The sequence below is a fragment of the Nycticebus coucang genome, chromosome 14 (genome assembly GCF_027406575.1).
Source record: "Nycticebus coucang isolate mNycCou1 chromosome 14, mNycCou1.pri, whole genome shotgun sequence".
NCBI classification, from domain to species: Eukaryota; Metazoa; Chordata; class Mammalia; order Primates; family Lorisidae; genus Nycticebus; species Nycticebus coucang.
The window spans coordinates 18716443-18737967 of NC_069793.1; the positions used below are offsets into that span (position 1 = coordinate 18716443).

General features: G+C 42.0%; 2 protein-coding genes across 5 annotated transcripts in view; both read right to left on the reverse strand.

The window, feature by feature from the left end:
• CSTPP1 (centriolar satellite-associated tubulin polyglutamylase complex regulator 1) overlaps window positions 1–21525 on the reverse strand; it is a 226131-nt gene that overhangs the window by 189407 nt on the left and 15199 nt on the right. Inside the window, exon 1 of one of the 4 annotated variants that reach the window (XM_053560371.1) lies at window positions 21018–21090. The exons of the other annotated variants lie outside the window; for them this stretch is intronic. The gene's annotated coding sequence lies outside the window, so the exon portion shown is untranslated. Of the gene's footprint in view, window positions 1–21017; window positions 21091–21525 lie in introns of those variants that run through there. 4 annotated transcript variants of the gene reach the window in all.
• LOC128565232 (60S ribosomal protein L23a-like) overlaps window positions 1–21525 on the reverse strand; it is a 31239-nt gene that overhangs the window by 7137 nt on the left and 2577 nt on the right. The gene's annotated exons all lie outside the window — the stretch shown is intronic.

Here is a 21525-nt window from a genome sequence, read left to right on the forward strand (position 1 = left end):
TGCACATATATTCATATTTACTAGATATATACATTTGCTTTACAAAGTGGTTATTCCAATTCACAACCTTACCAGACATGTGAATATGTGTTTTTCACTATCCTTGGTCTAAGTAAGACTTTGTAATTTTGCCAATTTAATAATTATAAAATAGCTTCTTTTGTTTTTTAATTTTGGGGGGGTTTTTTTTTTTTATATTTATTTTATTTATGTATTTATTTATTTTTGAGACCGTCTCACCAGCAACCTCAAACTCTTGGGTTCATGCAATTCTTTTGTCTCCACCTCCAAGTAGCTAAGACTATAGGCGCTCACCACAACACCGGGCTACTTTTAGAGAGGGGTCTCACTCTGGCTCAGGCAGGTCTCAAACCTGTGAGCTCAGGCAATCTGCCCACCTGGGCCTCCCAAAGTGCTCTTGGGCTTAGGCGATTCTCTTGCCTCAGCCTCCTGAGTAGCTGGGACTACAGGCGCCTGCCACAACACCCGGCTATTTTTTTGTTGTTGTTGCTGTTTGGCTGCGGCCAGGTTCGAACCTACCACCCTCGGTATACGAGGCTGGTACCCTACTCACTGAGCCACAGGTGCTGTCCCCCAGAGTGCTAGGATTACAGGAGTAAGCCACCTTGCTCAGCCTTATTAGGTTTTGTTTTTGTTTTTGTTTTCTTTGAGACAGAGTTTCAAACTGTTGCCCTGGGTAGAGTGCCATGGCGTCACAGCAACCTCCAACCCTTGGGCTTAAGCGATCCGGGGTCCTCAAACTTTTTAAACAGGGGGCCAGTTCACTGTCCCTCAGACCATTGGAGGGCCGGACTATAGTTTAAAAAAAAAAAAAACTATGAACAAATTCCTATGCACACTGCACATATCTTATTTTGAAGTAAAAAAACAAAATGGAAACATATACAATCACACCACCTCATATGGCCCGCGGGCAGCAGTTTGAGGACCCCTGCCGAATCTTGCCTCAGCCTCCCAAGTAACTGGGATTACAGGCGCCTGCCACTACGCCCGGCCATTTTTTTTTGTTGTTGTTGTAGTTGTCATTTTGTTTGGGAGGCCTTGGCTAGATTTGAACCTGCCAGCTCTGGTATATGTGGCTGGCTCCCTAGCTGCTTATGCTACAGGTGCCAAACCAGTTTTGTTTTTTTTTTAATTATAAATGAAGTTAAGTACATTTTCTTTTTTTTTTTTTTTCAGTTTCTAGCCAGGGCTGGGTTTGAACCCACCACCTCTGGCATATGGGTCTGGTGCCCTACTCCTTTGAGCCACAGGCGCCACCCGAAGTTAAGTACATTTTCATGTTTATATTTCTTCTTCTGTGAATAACCTACTCGTATCCTTTGCCAATTTTCCTCTCTGGTTATCTTTTTTATTCTTCTTGATTTGTAGATTTTCCAATTCTATATATGTCACAAATATATACATCCACCTTAAGGCTTTTTTTTTTCATTTGTATGTGGTAGCTTTCTTTCTTTTTTTTTTTGGAGACAGAATCTTACTCGGTCACCCTGAGTAGAGTGCCCTCATAGCTCACAGCAACCTCAAACTCTTGGGCTCAAGTGATCCTCTTGCCTCAGGCTCCTGAGTAGCTGGAACTTCAGGTGCTCACCACAACGCTGGGCTATTTTTTCTATTTTTAGTAGAGATGAAGTCTCACTCTTGCTCAGGCTGATCTCGAACTCCTGAACTGAAATAATCCATACAGCATGGCCTCCCAGACTGCTAGGATTACAGGCAAGAGCCACTGTATCTGTGGTATCTTTCATCGTGTAGAAGTTTTAAATGTTGATATAGTCAAAAGTATTTATCTGTGAACTTTTTGTATGTTTTCTTTTTTTTGCAGTTTCAGCATATAGGGCTGGCACCCTACTCCTTTGACCGACAGGCACCGCCCTATTTGTGTGTTTCATCTTGTTCAAAAAGCCCTTCTCAGATGGTGTCTTGGCTCATTGAGAAGCCAAAGCCAATGAATTGCTTGAGCTCAGGAGTACCAGACCAGCCATAGCTAGAGTGAGACCCCATCTCTACTAAAAATAGAAAAATTAGCAGGGTGTGGTAGCACGTGTCTATAGTCCCCCGCTACTCAGGAGGCTGAGGAAAGAGGATCACTTGAACCCAGTAGTTTGAGGTTGCTGTGAACAATGATAACACCATGGCACTTTACCCAAGGCAACAGAGTAAGACTCTCACCAAAAAAAAAAAATGGCCTTCTCTACTCCATACATATAAGCCTATTATCCTATATTTTCTTTTGGTGTGATGTTTAGTTTAAGCTACTTGTGTCCCTTACCAAAATCATGATTTCATGATTAATATAGTTAAGTTTAGTGCAAAAATACATTTAGAACTTATAGTAGAGAAGTATTAAGTAAAAGTATTAACCAAAAATCAGGCCTTCTTAAACAGTAACCAGCTCTGAATATAAAATAGCGATGTCAAGTTTAACTTTGGGCCCCCAGGAAAAAAACTGTAAATGAATCACACCTTGTAAATCAAGATCCTGAGAAACATCCTTGATATAAATGCAGGGAGCCTCCCTCCTTTAATCGGTCTTGAAAAATACAAGGCTTACTTAATGCTAATTAAAAATATAAATATAATTATAAAACAGCCAGCATTTACTAAACTTTATGTGCAAGATACCATTCTAAGCATTTTGTGAGTATTAATTCATTTAATTCTCACAACAACCCTATGAATTAGGTACTTTTATTTTATCTCCATTTTATAAATGAAAAGAAGGAAGACTCAGAAATGTAATATAATTTACCTAAGGTTAAAGGGCTGGTAAGCAGCAAAGACAGGCTTTGAACCCAGGCTTTTGGTCTGCACTGCATGAAATTGTCACCCTTAAAGAACTAGGCAGTATGACATGTATCAAATGGAATTTTCTGAGAACAAATATGCAAATTAAGGTAAGATCTTAATTAATCATAAAACAGACAAAACTGTCTCACTTTTTTTTTGTTGTTGTTGAGTTTTGTTTTTTTTTTTTTTTGTAGAGACAGAGTCTCACTGTACCGCCCTCGGGTAGAGTGCCGTGGCGTCACACGGCTCACAGCAACCTCTTAACTCTTGGGTTTACGCGATTCTCCTGCCTCAGCCTCCCGAGCAGCTGGGACTACAGGCGCCCGCCACAACGCCCGGCTATTTTTTTTTTTGGTTGCAGTTTGGCCGGGGCTGGGTTTGAACCCGCCACCCTCGGCATATGGGGCTGGCGCCCTACTCACTGAGCCACAGGCGCCGCCCTTGTTTTTTTTTTTTAATTAAACCATAGCTGTGTACATCAATATGATCATGGGGCACCATACACTTGGTTCATAGAATATTTGACACATTTTCATCTCATTAGTTGACATAGCCCTCCTGGCATTTTCTTAGTTACTTTGCCAAGACATTTACATTCCACATTTGCCAAGCCTCACATGTACCCATGTAAGATGCACCACAGGTGTGATCCTTTCAATCCCTCTCCCTCTACCCACTTCCCCCCTCCCTCCCCACGCTTTCCCCCTTTCCCTGTTCTTCGGTTGTAACTTGGTTATAGCTTTCATGTGAAGGTCCTAAGTTAGTTTCATAGTAGGGGTGAATACATTGGATATTTTTTCTTCCATTCTTGAGACACTTTACTGAGAAGAATATGTTCCAGCTCCATCCATGTAAACATGAAAGAGGTAAAGTCTCCATCTTTCTTCAAGGCTGCATAGTATTCCATAGTGTACATATACCACAATTTGTTAATCCATTCGTGGATCGATGGGCACTTGGAATGCAAACTAATACATACCTTTTGGAAAGATATATGGAGAACACTTAAGAGATCTAAAAATAGATCTGCCATTCAATCCTGTAATTCCTCTGCTGGGCATATACCCAGAAGACCAAAAACCACATCATAACAAAGATATTTGTACCAGAATTTTTATTGCAGCCCTATTCATAATTGCTAAGTCATGGAAAACTGTCTTACTCTTGCTCTGGCTGGTCTGGAATTCCTGAGTTCCTAGCACCTGTAGCTCAGCGGCTAGGGCACCAGCCACATACACCACAGCTGGCAGCTTCGAACCCAGCCCAGGCCTCCCAAACAACGACAACTACAACCAAAAAATAGCCAGGTGTTGTGATGGACGCCTGTAGTCCCAGCTACTTGGAAGGCTGAGGCAAGAGAATCGTTTAAGCCCAAGAGTTTGAGGTCACTGTGAGCTGTGATGCTAGAGCACTCTACTAAGGGTGACTAAGTGAGATTCCGTCTCAAAAAACAAACATAAAAAGAACACCAAAGTGCTGCTATACACAGCTAGTCAAACTTTAAAAGATGCCAGAAGCAAACAAAGCATTACATGTAATTTACTTAAGAGGCGACTAAAGATTTTTATGTAAAATAGAGAATGAAAACTTAAAGTCTACTTCTCAACCAAAAGAAGTATTGTACCAGTTAATAGCTGTGCAAAGCTGAGTGCTTGACATTCAATCAGTCTCTGGTAACTATTAATCCTCCTGTCTTTCTTTTTCCTTCCCAAAACTGATGGATTTTTTTTGTTTTAATATTTTGGGGATGTGGGTTAAGAGTAAGTGCTTACGAACACAGGCTAGCAAAAAAAAAAAAAAAAAAAGTAAGTGCTAAAATCCTATTGCCTCAGAATTTCCAGTCTAAACCTCATAATACAGAATTAAGAGGCTGGAGTCCTGCAATTTCAAATGCCAGACTACAGAATTTTTATTTTTTTTAGGACACTTTCATAAAGGTTGAAACTTAAAGCACTCTGCTAGCTGAACATAACAAAATGCACCTCCTAAGCAACAGAGAAATCTGAAGTAGCACTTAAGTTTCCCATAGTTACAATTTAAGGGACACAAGAAGAACCCAAGCATTAACTGTCACAACAATAACTTTGTGAAAATAGTTACTCATAGAGCAGTGACATATAGTTATCAAATTAACTCCATAAACAGTCATAAAACTACTTTGCAGAAAACATCACAAGTTGAAAAAATTCTGTAAATTAAAAACATGGAGTAAATTATGTGTCACTCATAATGTCATGTAAAATAGGAAAGTAGAAAGTTACAGTGCAGAAATTAATTATACTATAAAGTCATTAAAAGTTGGAGTCTTTTAGCCAGGCAGGGTGACACACACCTATAACCTGTAGTCCCAGATGTTTGGGAGGCTGAGATAGGAGGATCTGTTGAGCCCAAGAGTTTGAGACCAGCAGCCTGGGCAACACAGGGAGACTTCTTTATTTTCATTTTATTTTATTTTAGTTTAGTTTTTTGAGATGGAGTCTTACTGTGTCGCCCTCAGTAGAATGTCATGGCATCACAGCTCACAGCATCCTCAAACTCTTGGGCTTAAGCGATTCTCTTGCTTCAGCCTCCCCAGTAGCTGGGACTACAGGTGCCCGCCACAACACCCAGCTAGGGGAGAGCTCTTTTAAAAAAAAAAAAAAAAACAGAAAGAAAGAGTTGTAGCCTTTGGGGACAAACCATATATTTACAGATTATTGTCAAATTTAAATATTATTATTAAATTGGTAATATTCAATGAATATACAGAGTAGTGACATTAATGCAATAAAATACTAATGCAGTAACTTATTATCTGCCACAACACCCAGCTAGGGGAGAGCTCTTTAAAAAAAAAAAAAAACAGAAAGAAAGAGTTGTAGCCTTTGGGGACAAACCATGTATTTACAGATTATTGTTAAATTTAAATATTATTATTAAATTGGTAATATTCAATGAATAGACATAGTAGTGACATTAATGCAATAAAATACTAATGCAGTAACTTATTTACTTATTAAAAACATTTCATAAAAATTAAGTGCTATTCACAACTGAGATAACAATTACAGGATCTCATTTTTTTTCTAATGACAAAAAGATACAGAATTCTTTTTTTTTTTTTTTAAAGAGGCAGCGTCTCAATCTGTCACCCTGGGTAGAGTGCTGTGGCGCCACAGCTCACAGCAACCTCAAACTCCTGGGCTTAAGCGATTCTCTTTTTTTTTAAAAAAACAGAGTCTCACTTTCTTTTTTTTTTTTTTTTTTTTTGTAGAGACAGAGTCTCACTTTATGGCCCTCGGTAGAGTGCCGTGGCCTCACACAGCTCACAGCAACCTCTTGCCTCAGCCTCCCAAGTAGCTGGGACTACAGGTGCCTGCCACAATGCCCGGCTATTTTTTTGGTTGCAGTTTGTCCGGGCCAGGCTTGAACCCACCACCCTCGGTATATGGGGCCGGCGCTTTACCGACTGAGCCACAGGCGCCGCCCAAGTCTCACTTTCTTGCCCCTGGTAAAGTACCCTGGTGTCACAGCTCACAGTAAACTCAAACTCTTGGATTCAAGTTATTCTCTTGCCTCAGCCTCCCAAGTAGCCGAGACCACAGGTGCCTGTCACAAAGCCCGCCTATTTTTTGGTTGCAGTTGCACTATCTGGCCCGGACCAGGTTCAAACCCACCAGCCTTGGTGTATGTGGCTGGCACCCTACCTGCTGAACTAAGGGTGCTGCCAATACAGAAGAATTCTAATTTACAGTAGCTGAAAACTCATGGGCTTAGGATTACCAATCCTCAGATCTGTTCTGGCTGATGTGACCTATACAACAAGAATGGGGATTTTTTTTTAAATGAGAGTCTTTATGTATCAAGTCTCCACTAAGAACTGCTTATGGGATATGGCTGTAATAATGCTCAATAATCCCTTTGAGTTTCTAATTTTTTCCTTTTTTATTTTGAGACAGAGTCTCACTTGGTCGCCCTCTGTAGAGTGCTGATGTCATAGCTCACAGCTCACAGCAACCTAAAACTCTTGGGCTGAAGCGATTCTCTTGCCTCAGCCTCCCAAGTAACTGGGACTATAGGCACCAGCTACAACACCTGGCTATGTTTAGAGATGGGGTCTCGTTCTTGCTCAGGCTGGTCTCAAACCTGTGAACTCACGCAATCCACCTGCCTTGGCCTCCCAGAGTGCTAGGATTACAAGGTGTAAGCCACTGTGCTGGGCCTTGAGTTTCTATTTTTGTTATGAAAGTAAAGGATGCTATTGTAGATAATCTAGAGATATCCAGAGGCCAAATATACAAAATCTTAAGAGGATGGACGAACACCATGGCTGACACCTGTAATCCCAGCACTCTGGGAAGCTGAGGCGGGTGGATCACTTGAGATCACAAGTTCAAGACCATCCTGAACAAGAATGAGACCCCCTCTCTATTTTTTAGAAAAAACAGCCAGGTGTTGGCAGCGCCTATAGCTCAGTGGGTAGGTGCCGGCCACATACACCCAGGCTGGCAGGTTCAAACCCAGCCCAGGCCAGCTAAACAGCAATGACAACCGCAACAAAAAATAGCCAGGGGCGGCGCCTGTGGCTCAGTCGGTAAGGCACCGGCCCCATATACCAAGGGTGGCGGGTTCAAACCCGACCCCGGCCAAACTGCAACCAAAAAATAGCTGGGCATTGTGGCGGGCGCCTGTAGTCCAGCTACTCGGGAGGCTGAGGCTAGAGAATCGCTTAAGCCCAGGAGTTGGAGGTTGCTGTGAGCTGTGTGTGGCCACGGCACTCTACCGAGGGCCATAAAGTGAGACTCTGTCTCTACAAAAAAAAAAAAAAAAAAAATAGCCAGGCATTGTGGAGGGTGCCTGTAGTCCCAGCTACTTGGGAGGCTGAGCCAAGAGAATAGCTTGAGTCCAAGAATTTGAGGTTGTGTGAGCTGTGACACCAGGGTACTTTACCAGGGGCAAGAAAGTGAGACTCTGTTTCAAAAAAAAAACATAGGGGATGAATGATTGGAAAAGAATAAATGGGGAAGCTTAAATTTAGTTTATATAGAAAATACATATCAACATTTAACATATCATCTAAATTAATGCTGTAAAACACATGAAAGTAAGCTATAAAAATATACTTTGGATATATTTTACTAAACCAATGTAATTTTTGACTAATCACTTTTAGGAATGTTGCAGTGTCCAACCCTACTACCTTCCTTGCCAGGCCCAACTCAAATGCCACCTTCTTTGTGAAACTTTCCCTGATTTTCTCCTAGCCAGAAATAATCTTTCCCTTTCCTGAATTCCCTAAACACCTATTTTCAATATTTCCAAGGGCACTTTCTACCTTCATATGAAGTTATTTCTATTTTGCTTGTGTTATCTTTTTTGTAAGTCCTGCTCCTTAACGACATATAGCTACCATGACTCTTTTATCTTTTATCCCTATTAACACTCAGGACCATCAGTGTTTTCTACATAGTAGTCATTCAAATATTTACTGAATGAATACATAAACTGCATCCACTATTTATAAACTGTGGTTCTATTTATTCAATTCAACTATTTCAAGACTATGCCTCCCAGGTGGGAAACACTAAATACAAAAACACAGTCTGTTACAATATTAGGGTTCTTACAGGAAGCCACTTTTGTCCTGCTCTCAACCACTCTTTCTATTGCTTTTTTACTGTTCCTTCTCTCTATTCCAATGAGAAAGCACTTGTTCCTTCTATTGTTGCTAAGAGCCTTATTATGTTCAAGGTAAAGTAAAGAAATACGTGCGATGCAATTACCAGTTCCTCACAAATTTGGGGGCTTCTTGTCATTTCAACATCCAGAACTTGTATAAAAGAAAGTCCAAATTCTTTTCACTCTTAAGAACTATTTTCTTTTTTTCTTTTTAGACAAAATGGAAGCACACAGCACAGGAAGCAGTCCTCAGTAAGCCACCGTTCATAAACAGCTTTGCTGAAAGCATAACAAAGGTTCTGTTGTGCTCTTGTATGGCAGGGCCAGTAAGCAGCAGGAGCAGATGAACTCTTTAAGAAACAAAGGTTCTGTCTTCATGCAAATGTTTGCATTAATAAAAAATGAAGAGAAAGATATAGAAAATGCAGGCTAGCTGGACATAATAGGTCTCTAAACGGGAGGTTTTTCACATTTTCCAGGCGGAGTCAGCAGGTCTTTTAAAAACTTTGTCATTCTGAACATTTCACAGACATCACAAGAAAGACATGCAAATAACAGAAGCAAATCAAAGGATATCCTGCTGCTATGCTGGCGCCTCCCTCATCCTTGCCTGGTTTGTCATTTTCTGTTAGTTAACCCTAGTGCCGGCTGCTGTTTTGTTGAGGAATGGAGTCCCTAGCCCATGTGGCAGAACATGGCCAGCCAGCTGGTCCTAGCACTGATACAATTACAATGCAGGCCATGTACCACCACTTAGGGACACGTGCTGCCAGGCAACAAGTGCTATGTGTGATTTTTACACACTTGGCTTGCAAATCTGCATGGGAAAGAGCCTCTAAACTAATCACTTAATAAGATATAGTCTTCTTGAGTGTTAGCATCACTAAGTAGTTCTCTCAAGATGGACTTGCTGAAGACCTTTAAAGTGAAATACAGTTGACCCTTGAACAATATAGGTTTGCACTGCATGGGTCCACTTACACATGGATTTTTTTTTTTCAACCAAATGCAAACTAAAAATACAATATTCAGGAAATCCAAAACTCACATATAAGGAGGGCTGACTTTTCATATATGCAGGAACCAATCCCTGTATATACCAATGACTGTATACATTAGGGTCATTAAAATAAATGTATAAGATAAAAATCTTGTGGGAGCAGAGGGTTACTCATTATCCACCATGTGCTAAGCACTCTACTACATGCTCAACCTACATGGTTTCATTAAATCTTCATAACCACAGTTTACAGTAGAAACTTATTAATTCCCATTTTATAGCAGAGGAAACTGAGGTTTAAGGAGGTTATGCCCAAGGTTACACAGTTAATAATGGCAAGCCAAGACCCAAAACTTTATGATGGGCTAGATGCAGTGGTTCATGCCTATAATACGAGCACTTTGAGAGGCTGAGGCAGCAGGACTCCTTGAGATCAGGAGTTTGAGACCAACCAGGACAAGAGTGAGACTCTGTTCCTCACAAAAATAGAAAAGTTAACTGGGCCTGGTAACACATGCCTATAGTTCCACCTACTTGGGAGACTGAGGCAGAAGGATCGCTTGAGCCCAGGAGTTGCAGGCTACAGTGAACTATGACTAAACCACTCACTACACTCTACCCTAGACAAAAAAGCCAGACTCTGTCTCAAAAAAAAAAAAAAAGGAAAGGAAAGAAAACCTGTATGATGGGCTCGTCGCCGGCCACATACACCAAGGCTGGAGGGTTTGAACCCGGCCCAGGCCAGCTAAACAATAATGATGACAACCTCAACAACAACAAAAAATAGCTAGGCATTGTGGCAGGTGCCTTTAGTCCCAGCTACTTGGGAGGCTGAGGCAAGAGAATCACTTAAGCCCAAGAGTTGACAGCACATCACTCTACTGAGGGCAACATACTGAGACTCTGTCTCAAAAAAAAAAAAAAAAAAGGGCAGCGCCTGTGGCTCAGCGAGTAGGGCGCCGGCCCCATATACCGAGGGTGGCGGGTTCAAACCCGGCCCCGGCTAAACTGCAATCAAAAAATAGCCGGGCGTTGTGGCGGGCGCCTGTAGTCCCAGCTACTCGGGAGGCTGAGGCAGGAGAATCGCTTAAGCCCAGGAGTTGGAGGTTGCTGTGAGCTGTGATGCCACAGCACTCTACCGAGGGCAATAAAGTGAAACTCTGTCTCTACAAAAAAAAATAAAAAAGAAAAAGGAAACCTGTACTATGGCAAAACTCTCCCCTCCCTTTTTTTTTGGGGGGGGACATAGTCTCCAGCTGTCACCCTGGGTAGAGTGCTGTGGCATCATAGCTCACAGCAACCTCCAACTCTTGGGCTCAAGCGATCCTCTTACCTCAGTTTTTCTATTTTTAGTAGAGACAGGGGTCTCACTTTTACTCAAGCTGGTCTTGAACTCGTAAACTCAAGCAATCCACTGCCTCAGCCTACCAGAGTGCTAAGCTAGGATTATAGTCGTGAGCCACCGCACCTGGCCCAAACTCACCCATTCTATACATTTTTCTCATCCTTTACTTTTCTGTGATTGAAACATAGCTTATTTTGAAAATGTCACAATGACTATATTCACCCACTGCAAGACCATTTTTAATCATTTGGAGTCTTTATCATTCATTTTTAAGAGTAAATGGCTTTAAAAAAAAGAGTGAATGGCTTTTTCTGTTAGCTAATAAGAGTTTGATTAAAGCTTCAGATACTTTCTCACCAAAAATTAGATATAATTTAACATGTTATATATAATTTTAGAGCACTCAAAAACTTCCTAAACTTCATCTATAGCTCCCCTGAGGGTTCACGGCCTGTATGTTAAAAACAGCCAGAACTCATCTCTTTTCCTAAGAACACATGGTCCATTTTTTTCTCCATCCTTTTTCCTACTACTCTACTTAAGCCAGCAGTTCTCAACCTGTGGGTTGTGACCAATGAAAATACATCCTGCATATCAGATATTTACATTATGATTCATAACAGCAGCAAAATTACAGTTATGAAGTAGCAACAAAAATAATTTTAAGGTTGGGGGTCACTACAACATGAGGAACTGTATTAAAGGGTCGCAGCATTAGGAAGGTTGAGAACCACTGCCTTAAGCTCTTCAACAAACACAATGATGACTCATTAAACCCCCTGATCTGAAAATTCCTTGTCCTCCTCAATTTCTATTCAACACACTATTCTCTTCACTAAGACTTGAAATCACTTAATTCCTCCCATAGATTCTATCCCAGTGGTCTCTCTGGTTTGTACTTGACAATGCAAGTCAGAAATTTCATTACTTTATTATTTTCAACACTGCTCTTGAATTACAAAAGCTTAAGAAGGGCAATGCTGTGGCTCAGTGGATAGGGCGCAAGCCCCATATACTGAGGGTGGCGGGTTCAAACCCAGCCCCAGCCAAAATGCAACAAAAAATAGCTGGGCGTTGTAGCCAGTGCCTGTAGTCCCAGCTACTCGGGAGGCTGAGGCAAGAGAATCGCCTAACCCCAGGAGTTGGAGGTTCCTGCGAGCTGTGATGCCATGGTACTCTACTGAGGGCGATAATATGAGACTCTGTCTCTACAAAAAAAAAAAAAAAAAAAGCTTAAGAAATCAGACTTTAAGACCATATTCTTCGGGCTTAACGCCTGTGGCTCAAGCAGCTAAGGCACCAGCCGCATACACCTGAGCTGGCGGGTTCATATCAGCCTGGGCCTGCCAAACAACGACAGCTGCAACCAAAAAATAGCTGGGTGTTGTGGTGGGTGCCTGTAGTCCCAGCTACTTGGGAAGCAGAGGCAGGAGAATTGCTTGAGCCCAGAAGTTGGAGGTTGCTGTGAGCTGTGACACCATGGCACTCTACCCAGGGCAACAGCTTGAGGCTCTGTCTCAAAAAAAAAAAAAAAATCATATTCTTCTATCCATCATTTTGACTTGAAATCTATCTTCTTCATTTTTTGACCTTCTTGATTTAATGTTGCAAAAGTTCTTAGGGACTGGGCAGCGCCTGTGGCTCAGTGAGTAGGGCACCAGCCCCATATACCGAGGGTGGCAGGTTCAAACCTGGCCCCGGCCAAACTACAACAAAAAATAGCCAGTCGCCTGTAGTCCCGGCTACTCAGGAGGCTAAGGCAAGAGAATCGCCTAAGCCCAAGAGCTGGAGGTTGCTGTGAGCTGTGACACCACAACACTCTACTAAGGGTGACAAAGTGAGACACTGTCTCTAAAAAAAAAAAAAGGGCTCGGTGCCTGTAGCTCAAGCGGCTAAGGCACCAGCCACATATACCAGAACTGGTAGGTTCGAATCCAGCCCGGCCCGCCAACAACAATGACAATTACAACCAAAAAATAGCCAGGTGTTGTGGAAGGCACCTGAAGTCCCAGCTACTTGGGAGGCTGAGGCAAGAGAATCCCTTAAGCCCAGGAGTTGGAGGTTGCTGTGAGCTGTGATGCCATAGCACTCTACCTGGGGTGACAGCTGAAGGCTCTGTCTCAAAAAAAAAAAGATGGCAACAAATGATTAATTTCATTTCCTTAGAGATGTGAAAGCTAAAGTAAAAGAACTAAAGACAGGCTGGGTACTGTGGCTCACGCTTATAATCCTAGCACTCTGGGAGGCTGAGGCGGGTGGACCTCTTGAGCTCAGAAGTTTGAGAACAGCCTGAGCAAGAGCAAGACCCCCATCTCTACTAAAAACAGAAAAACTGTGCCAAGACTTTGAGGTTGCTATGAGCTATGACGCCATGTATACAAGCTATGATGCCATAGCTTGTATGTATTCATATTAAACCAGTGTACCCCTTGTTTTTTCTGGGGTTTTCCTTCCTCATTTTTCTCTTTTTTGCTTCACTTAATACTATGTTTTTCAAAATATACTTAGTGAAGTACTTTGTTGTGATATTATAAATATTTCTTTACACAAATACTGCCATGTTTAAGGCCAGGCGCAGTGGCTCACGCCTGTAATCCTAGCACTTTGGGAGGCTAAGGTAGGTGGATTGCCTGAGCTCAGGAGTTCAAGAGCAGCCTGACCAAGAGCAAAACCCCATCTCTAAAAAAAGGCTGGGAGTCTGTGGCGGGAGCCTATAGTCCCAGCTACTTGGGAGGTTGAGGCAAGAGGATCGTTTCAACCCAAGAGTTTGAGGTTACTGTGAACTGTGATACCAGGGCACTGTACTAAGGGTGACAAAGTAAAACAATGTCTCAAAAAAACAAAACAAATACTGACAACTTTAAAAATATGCCCCCAGAATTTTTAGTTTTCCCTGCCCAAACCACTCTTTTATCTATCTATGGAGATATAGTATCTTTGATTCCTTCCCTAATTCCTCCAATTTTCAGGTAAAAATTAGAACATGTTTCTTTTTCTTTCTTCCTTTTTGAGATAGTCTTTGTCACCCTGGGTAGAGTGCCATGGTGTCATGGCTCACAGCAACCTCAAACTCCTGGGCTCAAACAATCCTCTTGCCTCAGCCTCCCAAGCAGCTGGGACTACAGGTGCCCACCACAACTCCTGGGTATTTTTTTTAGAGATGGGGTCTGTAAACTCAAGCAATCACCCACCTTGGCCTCCCAGATTGCTAGGATTATAGGCATGAGCCACTGTGCCCAGCATTACATAAAGATCTTTTTCAATTATTTTTTCCATTTACTAACTGAAGAAACTCTCTGTTCAAATTTAGAACTGATGACAGCTCTATTTCCTTCTCAGATCCTTCATTTTGAATTAGAGAGGAAAATGAACAGATGAGGACAGCAACATGAAGTACGAGGTAGCAAAGGGGAAGGAAGTACAACTTCTCCCTAATGGCCATTTCTCGTTGTATAACCTAGGTCAGATTCTATCCAGTATAAGATGCTTTGGTAATTGTGTCCAGAAATCTGTTCAGAAAACAGAGTACTACACTGTTCAAATAACCCAACTCATCAAGGAAAGGTGAACCAAACTTCAGTCCAGCTCTTAAACAGAAAATTGATCCCAGCTCTGCATTGCCACACCAACAGACAGGCAATCGGGTATTTAAAAAACACTTAAACCCTACCACCTGATAACTGTATCCCAACAGACGCAGAAAAACAATTTGACAAAATCTAAACTCTTTCACGTAAAAAAAAAAAATCTATGAAAAAACAGGGAACTTCATCAACTTGTTAGAACATCTACAAAACCCCATAGTTTAAATAATACACGATGGCAAAAAACTGAATGCTTTCACCCTTTAAGAACTAAAGGATATGGGCGGCACCTGTGGCTCAGTGAGTAGGGCGCCGGCCCCATATGCCAAGGGTGGTGGGTTCGAACCTGGCCCCAAACTGCAATAAAAAAATAGCCAGGCATTGTGGCGGGCGCCTGTGGTCCCAGCTGCTCTGGAGACTGAGGCAGGAGAATCGCCTGAGCCCAGGAGTTTGGAGGTTGCTGTGGGCTGTGACGCCGCAGCACTCTACCAGGGGCGATAGAATGGGACTCTGTCTCTAAAAAAAAAAAAAAAGAACATCAAAGTTTTACCATTTCTACCCAACATTGCACTGGAGGTTCTACCAGCAAAATTAGGCAAGAAAAATAAATAGAAAGCATCCAGTTTGGAAAAGAAGATATAAAATGATCTCTACCTTTAGATGACATGATCTGGTATGTACAAAATCCTAAAGAATGTACACACAAGAAACTATTAGAGCTAATAAACTAGTTCAGTGAGATTGCAAGATACAAGATCACGATACTGGCTTGGTGCCTGTGGCTCAAGAGGCTTAGGGCACCAACCACATATATCAGAGCGGGCGGGTTCAAATCCAGCCCAGGCCTGCCAAACAACAATGACAATTGCAACCAAAACATGGCCTGGCATTGTGGCGGGCACCTGTAGCCCCAGCTACTTGGGAGGCTGAGGCAAGAGAATGGCTTAAGCCCAGGAGTTGGAGGTTGCTGTGAGCTGTGATGCCACAGCAACTCTACCCAGGGCAGCAGCTTGAGGCTCTGTCTCAAAAAAAAAAGGATCACCATACAAAATTCATTGTATTTCTATATATGAGCAATGAACAATATAAAATTAAAATTAAAAGGAGTTGGGCACGGTGGCTCATGACTATAATCCTAGCACTCTGAGAGGCTGAGGCAGATGGATTGCTTAAGCTCACAGGTTCAAGACCAGCCAGAGCCATAGCAAGAGCTCATCTCTAAAAATAGCTGGACATTGTGGTGGGCACCTGTACTCCCAGCTACTAGGGAGACTGAGGCAAGATAATGACTTCAGCCCAAGTGTCTGAGGTTGTTGTGAGCTATGATGCCAGGGTACTCAGCCGAGGGCGACAAAAACTCTATCTCAAAAAAAAAATTATTTTAATTAAATTAATTTAAAATTAAGCAAACAATTCCAATGATAATAGCCTCAAAAAAATGAAATATTTGGCTCGGTACTTGTAGCTCAGCAGCTAGGGCGCCACCCACATACACCAGAGCGAGCAGGTTTGAATCCAGTCCAGGCCTGCCAAACAACAACAACTGCAACCAAAACATGGCCAGGCATTGTGGTGGGCACCTATAATCCCAGCTACTTGGGAGGCTAAGGCAAGAGAATCACTTATGCCCAAGAGTCTGAGGTAGCTACGAGCTAGATGCCACGGCACTCTACCGAGGATGATGTAGTGAGACTCTTTCTCAAAAAAAGAAAAAAGAAATATTTTTTGCGAAAAAGAAAAAAGAGAAGAAATTAAAACTGAGAGAGGGCGGCGCCTATGGCTCAGTCGGTAAGGCGCCAGCCCCATATACGGAGGGTGGCGGGTTCAAACCCGGCCCCGGCCAAACTGCAACCAAAAAATAGCCGGGCGTTGTGGTGGGCGCCTGTAGTCCCAGCTACTCGGGAGGCTGAGGCAAGAGAATCGCTTAAGCCCAGGAGTTGGAGGTTGCTGTGAGCTGTGTGAGGCCACGGCACTCTACCGAGGGCCATAAAGTGAGACTCTGTCTCTACAAAAAAAATAAATAAATAAAAAAATAAATAAATAAATAAAACTGAGAGAACATCTGATGTCTATATTAAATGAGAAAAGACTGACTTTTTGCTGAAAAGTTTAGGACTGAAAAAAGATAAACTCAAAGAAAATTAAGTGCAAAAAGACAAAGTAACTATTATTTCAAAGAAAAAGAAAAAATTACATAAAAAGAAAATATGTAGTACCTGCAGTCCCAGCTACTCGGAAGGCTCAGACAAGAGAATCGCTTAAGCCCAATAGTGTGAGGTTGCTGTGAGCTGGAACACCATGGCACTCTACCGAGAGTGACAAAGTTAGACTCTATCTCCAAAAAAAAGAACTAAAAACCCAGGCTGAGTGTAATGGCTCATTCTTATAATCCTAGCACTTTGAGAGATCAAGGGAGGAGGATTGCTTCACGTCAGGAGTTTGAGACCAGCCTAAGCAAGAGCAAGGCCTCATCTCTACAAAAAAATAGAAAAATTAGCTGGGCATGGCGGCAGGTGTCTGCACTCCTAATCAGGAGGTTGAGACCAGGGGATCACTTAAACCCAGTAGTTTGGGGGACAAAAACTCTAAAATTACATGTGCTCACTAAAGCAAACAACTCACTAAAGTATAGAAAGGGATACTGTGGTTAGTTATTAATATTTACCAAGGACAGGAGGTGACACAGGGTAATGGCAGGTAACACAGAGTTAAGAAAAAATAAGAGGCCGAGGTGTGTGGATTGCTTGAGCTCATTGAGTTAGAGACCAGTCTGAGCAAGAGCAAGACCCCGTCTCTAAAAAATAGCCCGGCATCGTGGCGAGTGCATGTAGTCCCAGCTACCTGGGAGGCTGAGGCAAGAGAATCACTTTGAGCCCAAGAGTTTGAGGTTGCTGTGAGCTATGAGGCCCCTGCACTCTACCAGGGGCAAGAAAGTGAGACTTTGTCTCAAAAAAAAAAAAAGAAAAGAAAGAAAGAAAATATAATAATAATAAAAATGCAGCAACTGACTTCAGTGGTAGCAGGAGGCAGGAGAGCGACGAACAGGGCCAGGGATAAATATCTTTGTACTTCAAAGGCTAGAGATAGCGGAGAAAAAGTCAAATATCCACCAATACCTGTGTGCTTGCCCTGTGAGTAAGGGCAAGCAGCTACCAACAATACACCTTACCTTGAGTAAGGGAGACATCTCCAGCATATATAATAAGTATGGCAGATTCTTGTTTGCACCTCTCCAAGTCCGTACTCCCATTCTTTCTTGCACACACTTTGTACAGTTGGACTTCAATTCCTAGCCTCCTAATGCCATTAGCAGGGATTTTAAATTAGGTTATTAGGTATGAAATGTCTGATTTCCTCATGTACTAAGTTTGACAGTTGACATCTTTGACATTTCACTTTTGACACTTTGTGCTTTCTTTTTTTAATTGTAAAGGTATATCCTCCTTCTTTCAAACGCACATTTTGGCTTGTGATTATCTCTCAAATTTTTTTTAGAGAAATTTTTGGATAAATAAAAAATTCATGTTATTTTTTAATATGAGTTCCATCATGGAAGTAATACAGCACAGACAGCTCAAAATACCAACAAAGTGTTTGGGGAAGGATGTGGCTACTGAATGCATAACACATCCATGGTTTAAGAAGTTCCACTGCGATGATTTTAATCTTGAAAATGAGCCACATGGTGACTTGAGACCAAGGTGGATAATAATGAGCTGAAAGCTGTAGTAGAAGAGCATTTATCTCAACCTATGCATGAATTGAAAATGAGGTCTGATGTTACTATTCCAATACTGGAGCATTTGAAAGAAATAAGCAAGGTAAAGAAGCTGGGTAGATGAGTTCCACATGAATTAAACAAGCATCAGAAGAGAAACTGTCTGGAAGCTTGCCTTTCTTTGCTGTCATAACATAAAGGCAAACCAGGCTCGGCACCTGTAGCTCAAGTGGCTAGGGCACCAGCCACATACACCAGAGCTGGTGGGTTCGAATCCCCAGACCTGCCAAACAGCAATGACAACCACAACCAAAAAATAGCTGGGTGTTGTGGCAGGTGCCTCTAGTCCCAGCTAGCTGGGAGGCTGAGGCAAGAGAATCGCTTAAGTCCAGGAGTTGGAGGTTGCTGTGAGCTGTGATGCCACAGCACTCTACTCAGGGCAACAGCTTGAGTCTCTGTCTCAAAAAAAAAAAAATGGTGAACCATTTCTACACCATATTGTTATGTGTGATGAAAAAATGGATTCCTTTTGACAATCACAAGCATTCGGCACAATGGTTGAATAAAGATGAAGTGCTGAAACACTTGAACAACATGATGAGGATGACTGGGATTAAGCAGTCAAAATTGGTCAATAGAGATAAGCCTATCTTCTTGCAAAACAACACAGTCACATAAACAATGCTGCTCAAACTACAGAAGCTGGACTTGGAAACTCTATGTCATCAACTGTATTCACCAGACCCTTACTAACTACCATTTCTTCCAGGCTTTGGACTACTTTTTATTTATTTATTTATTTTATTTTTTGTATGTAGGAACACTGTCTCAAACATTTTATTCACTCCTTAAGGCGGCCATCAATCTCCTTGTGCTCCAGCAGCTTCTTGGGGTAGTTCTGAAGTGCCTTATTTCTAGGCTCCCCCACGATGAGAAGCCGTCTATTTACTTATTTATTTTAGAGACTGAGTCTCACTTTATCACCCTCAGTACAGCCACAGGCACCGCCCTTTGGACTACTTCTTGCAAGGAAAAATATTCAATTCTCAACAAGCTGTGGAAAATGCCTTTCATAATTTCATTGCCACTTGCTCTCCAGTCTTCTTCACTGTTGTCACACATAAGCTACTGTTAAGATGGCAAAACTGTGTTGATGGTTTAGGCACATATTTTGATTAACTGTACTGCTCTCCTTGTTTGAGATGTAATAAACATTTTTTTTTTTTTTTTTGAGACAGAGTCTCACTTTGTCGCCTCCAGTAGAATGCCAGGGTGGGTGTCATAGCTCACAGTAACCTCAGACTCCTGGGCTCAAGCGATTCTCTTGCCTCAGCCTCCCAAGTAGCTGAGACTACAGGTACCTGCCACAATGCCTGGTTATTTTGAGAGGCAGGGTCTTACTCTAGCTCAGGCTGGTCTTGAACTTTTGAACTCAGGCAATCTGCCCACCTTGGCTTCCCAGAGTGCTGGGATTACAGGTGTGAGCCACTGCCCCCGACCCTTAAACTTTTGATTCTAAATTGGTTATTTCAGATTTAATGACCTAATATTACGTTCTCACCTATGAAATGTGAACACAAAAGGTGGGGTGCAGTGGCTCACGCCTGTAATCCTAGCACTTGGGAGGCGGGTGGACTGCCTGAGCTCGCGGGTTTGAGACCAACCTGAGCCAGAGTGAGACCTCGTCAAAAAATAGCCGGTATATAAAATGAAACTTATCAAATTTGCAAGGAAATCCATCATTTTAATACATTTATAATGAACTGAATGAAAACATGGGGAAAGTACTGATCTGTGATATAAAAAGGAAGTTCTAGGCCATGCCAGGTAGTTTATGCCTGTAATCCTAGCACTCTGGGAGACGGAGGCGGGTGGATTCCTTGGTCTCAGGAGGTTGAGACCATCTGAGCAGGAGTGAGACTCTGTTCTAACAATGAAAAACTGAGGCAAGATGATGACTTGAGCCCAAGAGTTTGATGTTGCTGTGAGTTGTGATACACAACACTCTACTAAGGGCAAGAAAGTGAGACTCCGTCTGAAAAAAAAAAAAAAAGGAAGCTCTGCAATTAATATGTGCTTGCTATATAAATGACTAAATTTGAGGATCTATGTTTTTTAAGCTGTATCTTGTCCTGAAATAAGATTTCCTGATCTGTAGAAGTGTTTCACTAAAAACAACTGTGTGGAATATTCTCTTGATGTAATATATTTTATTATTTAATTTTATTGTAAAAGAATCATTTCTTATTAAACACCTTAATGATTTCTTATTAGACACAATCCTCAAAATGTATACATGTGAAGGCAATAAAAAATTTGCTGGGTCTAGAAAAAAAAAAAAAAAAATAGCCGGGTGTTGTGGTGGAGAGGACTCATTCCCTGGCCTGTAGTCCCAGCTCTACTCAGGAGGCTGAAGCAAGAGAATCGCTTGAGGCTCAGAGCCCATAACTCAGTAGTTAGAATGCCAGCCACATATGGGGGCTGGCAGGTTCAAACCCAGAATGGCCCTGCTAACCAACAATCACAACTACAACAAAAAAAATAGATGGGTGTTGTAGTGGGCGCCTGTAGTCCCAGATACTTAGGACGCTGGGGCAAGAGAATCACTTAAGCCCAAGAGTTTGAGGTTGCTGTGAGCTGTGACGCCACAGCACTCTACCAGGGGCAACATAGTAAGACTCTGCCAAAAAAAAGAATAAAAGATTTGTTAACATGGAAAGATGTACATGAGTATTAAGTGAAAAAAGTTGCAGAATGTGTATAGTGTCATTACATTTTTGTACAAAACTAGTTAATGAACATTTGCCAATGGGTATATGATCACATATCGAATAAGTTCTATAAAGTTGAGAACAAACCATTAACAGTAAATCTAGAAAATTGAATTAAGAGGGTACTTACCCTGGTTTTACCTCATACTCTTCTGTATTGTTCTATTCCATTCATGTGTTGTTTTTATAATTAATTTTTTTTTTTTTTTGTAGAGACAGAGTCTCACTTTACCGCCCTCAGTAGAGTGCCATGACGTCACAGGACTCACAGCAACCTTCAGCTCTTGGGCTTCCACGATTCTCCTGCCTCAGCCTCCCGAGCAGCTGGGACTATAGGCGCCCGCCACAACGCCCTGCTATTTTTGTGTTGCAATTTGGCGGGGCTGGGTTTGAACCTGCCACCCTCGGTATATGGGGCCGGCGCCCTACTCACTGAGCCACAGGCGCCACCCTAATTAAATTTTTTATAATTAAGAATAAAAGAAATGTGAGCACAAGTTATAAACATAACTTCTGCTTCACTTTTGTAAAAGGTCCTTGTTCAGGATTCATTCTCATCCATTTTCACTGGCTAAAAATGGCTACAATTGAAGCACCCTTGGAAACCATGTGTTTCGAATGGGATGATTGCCTAGTTG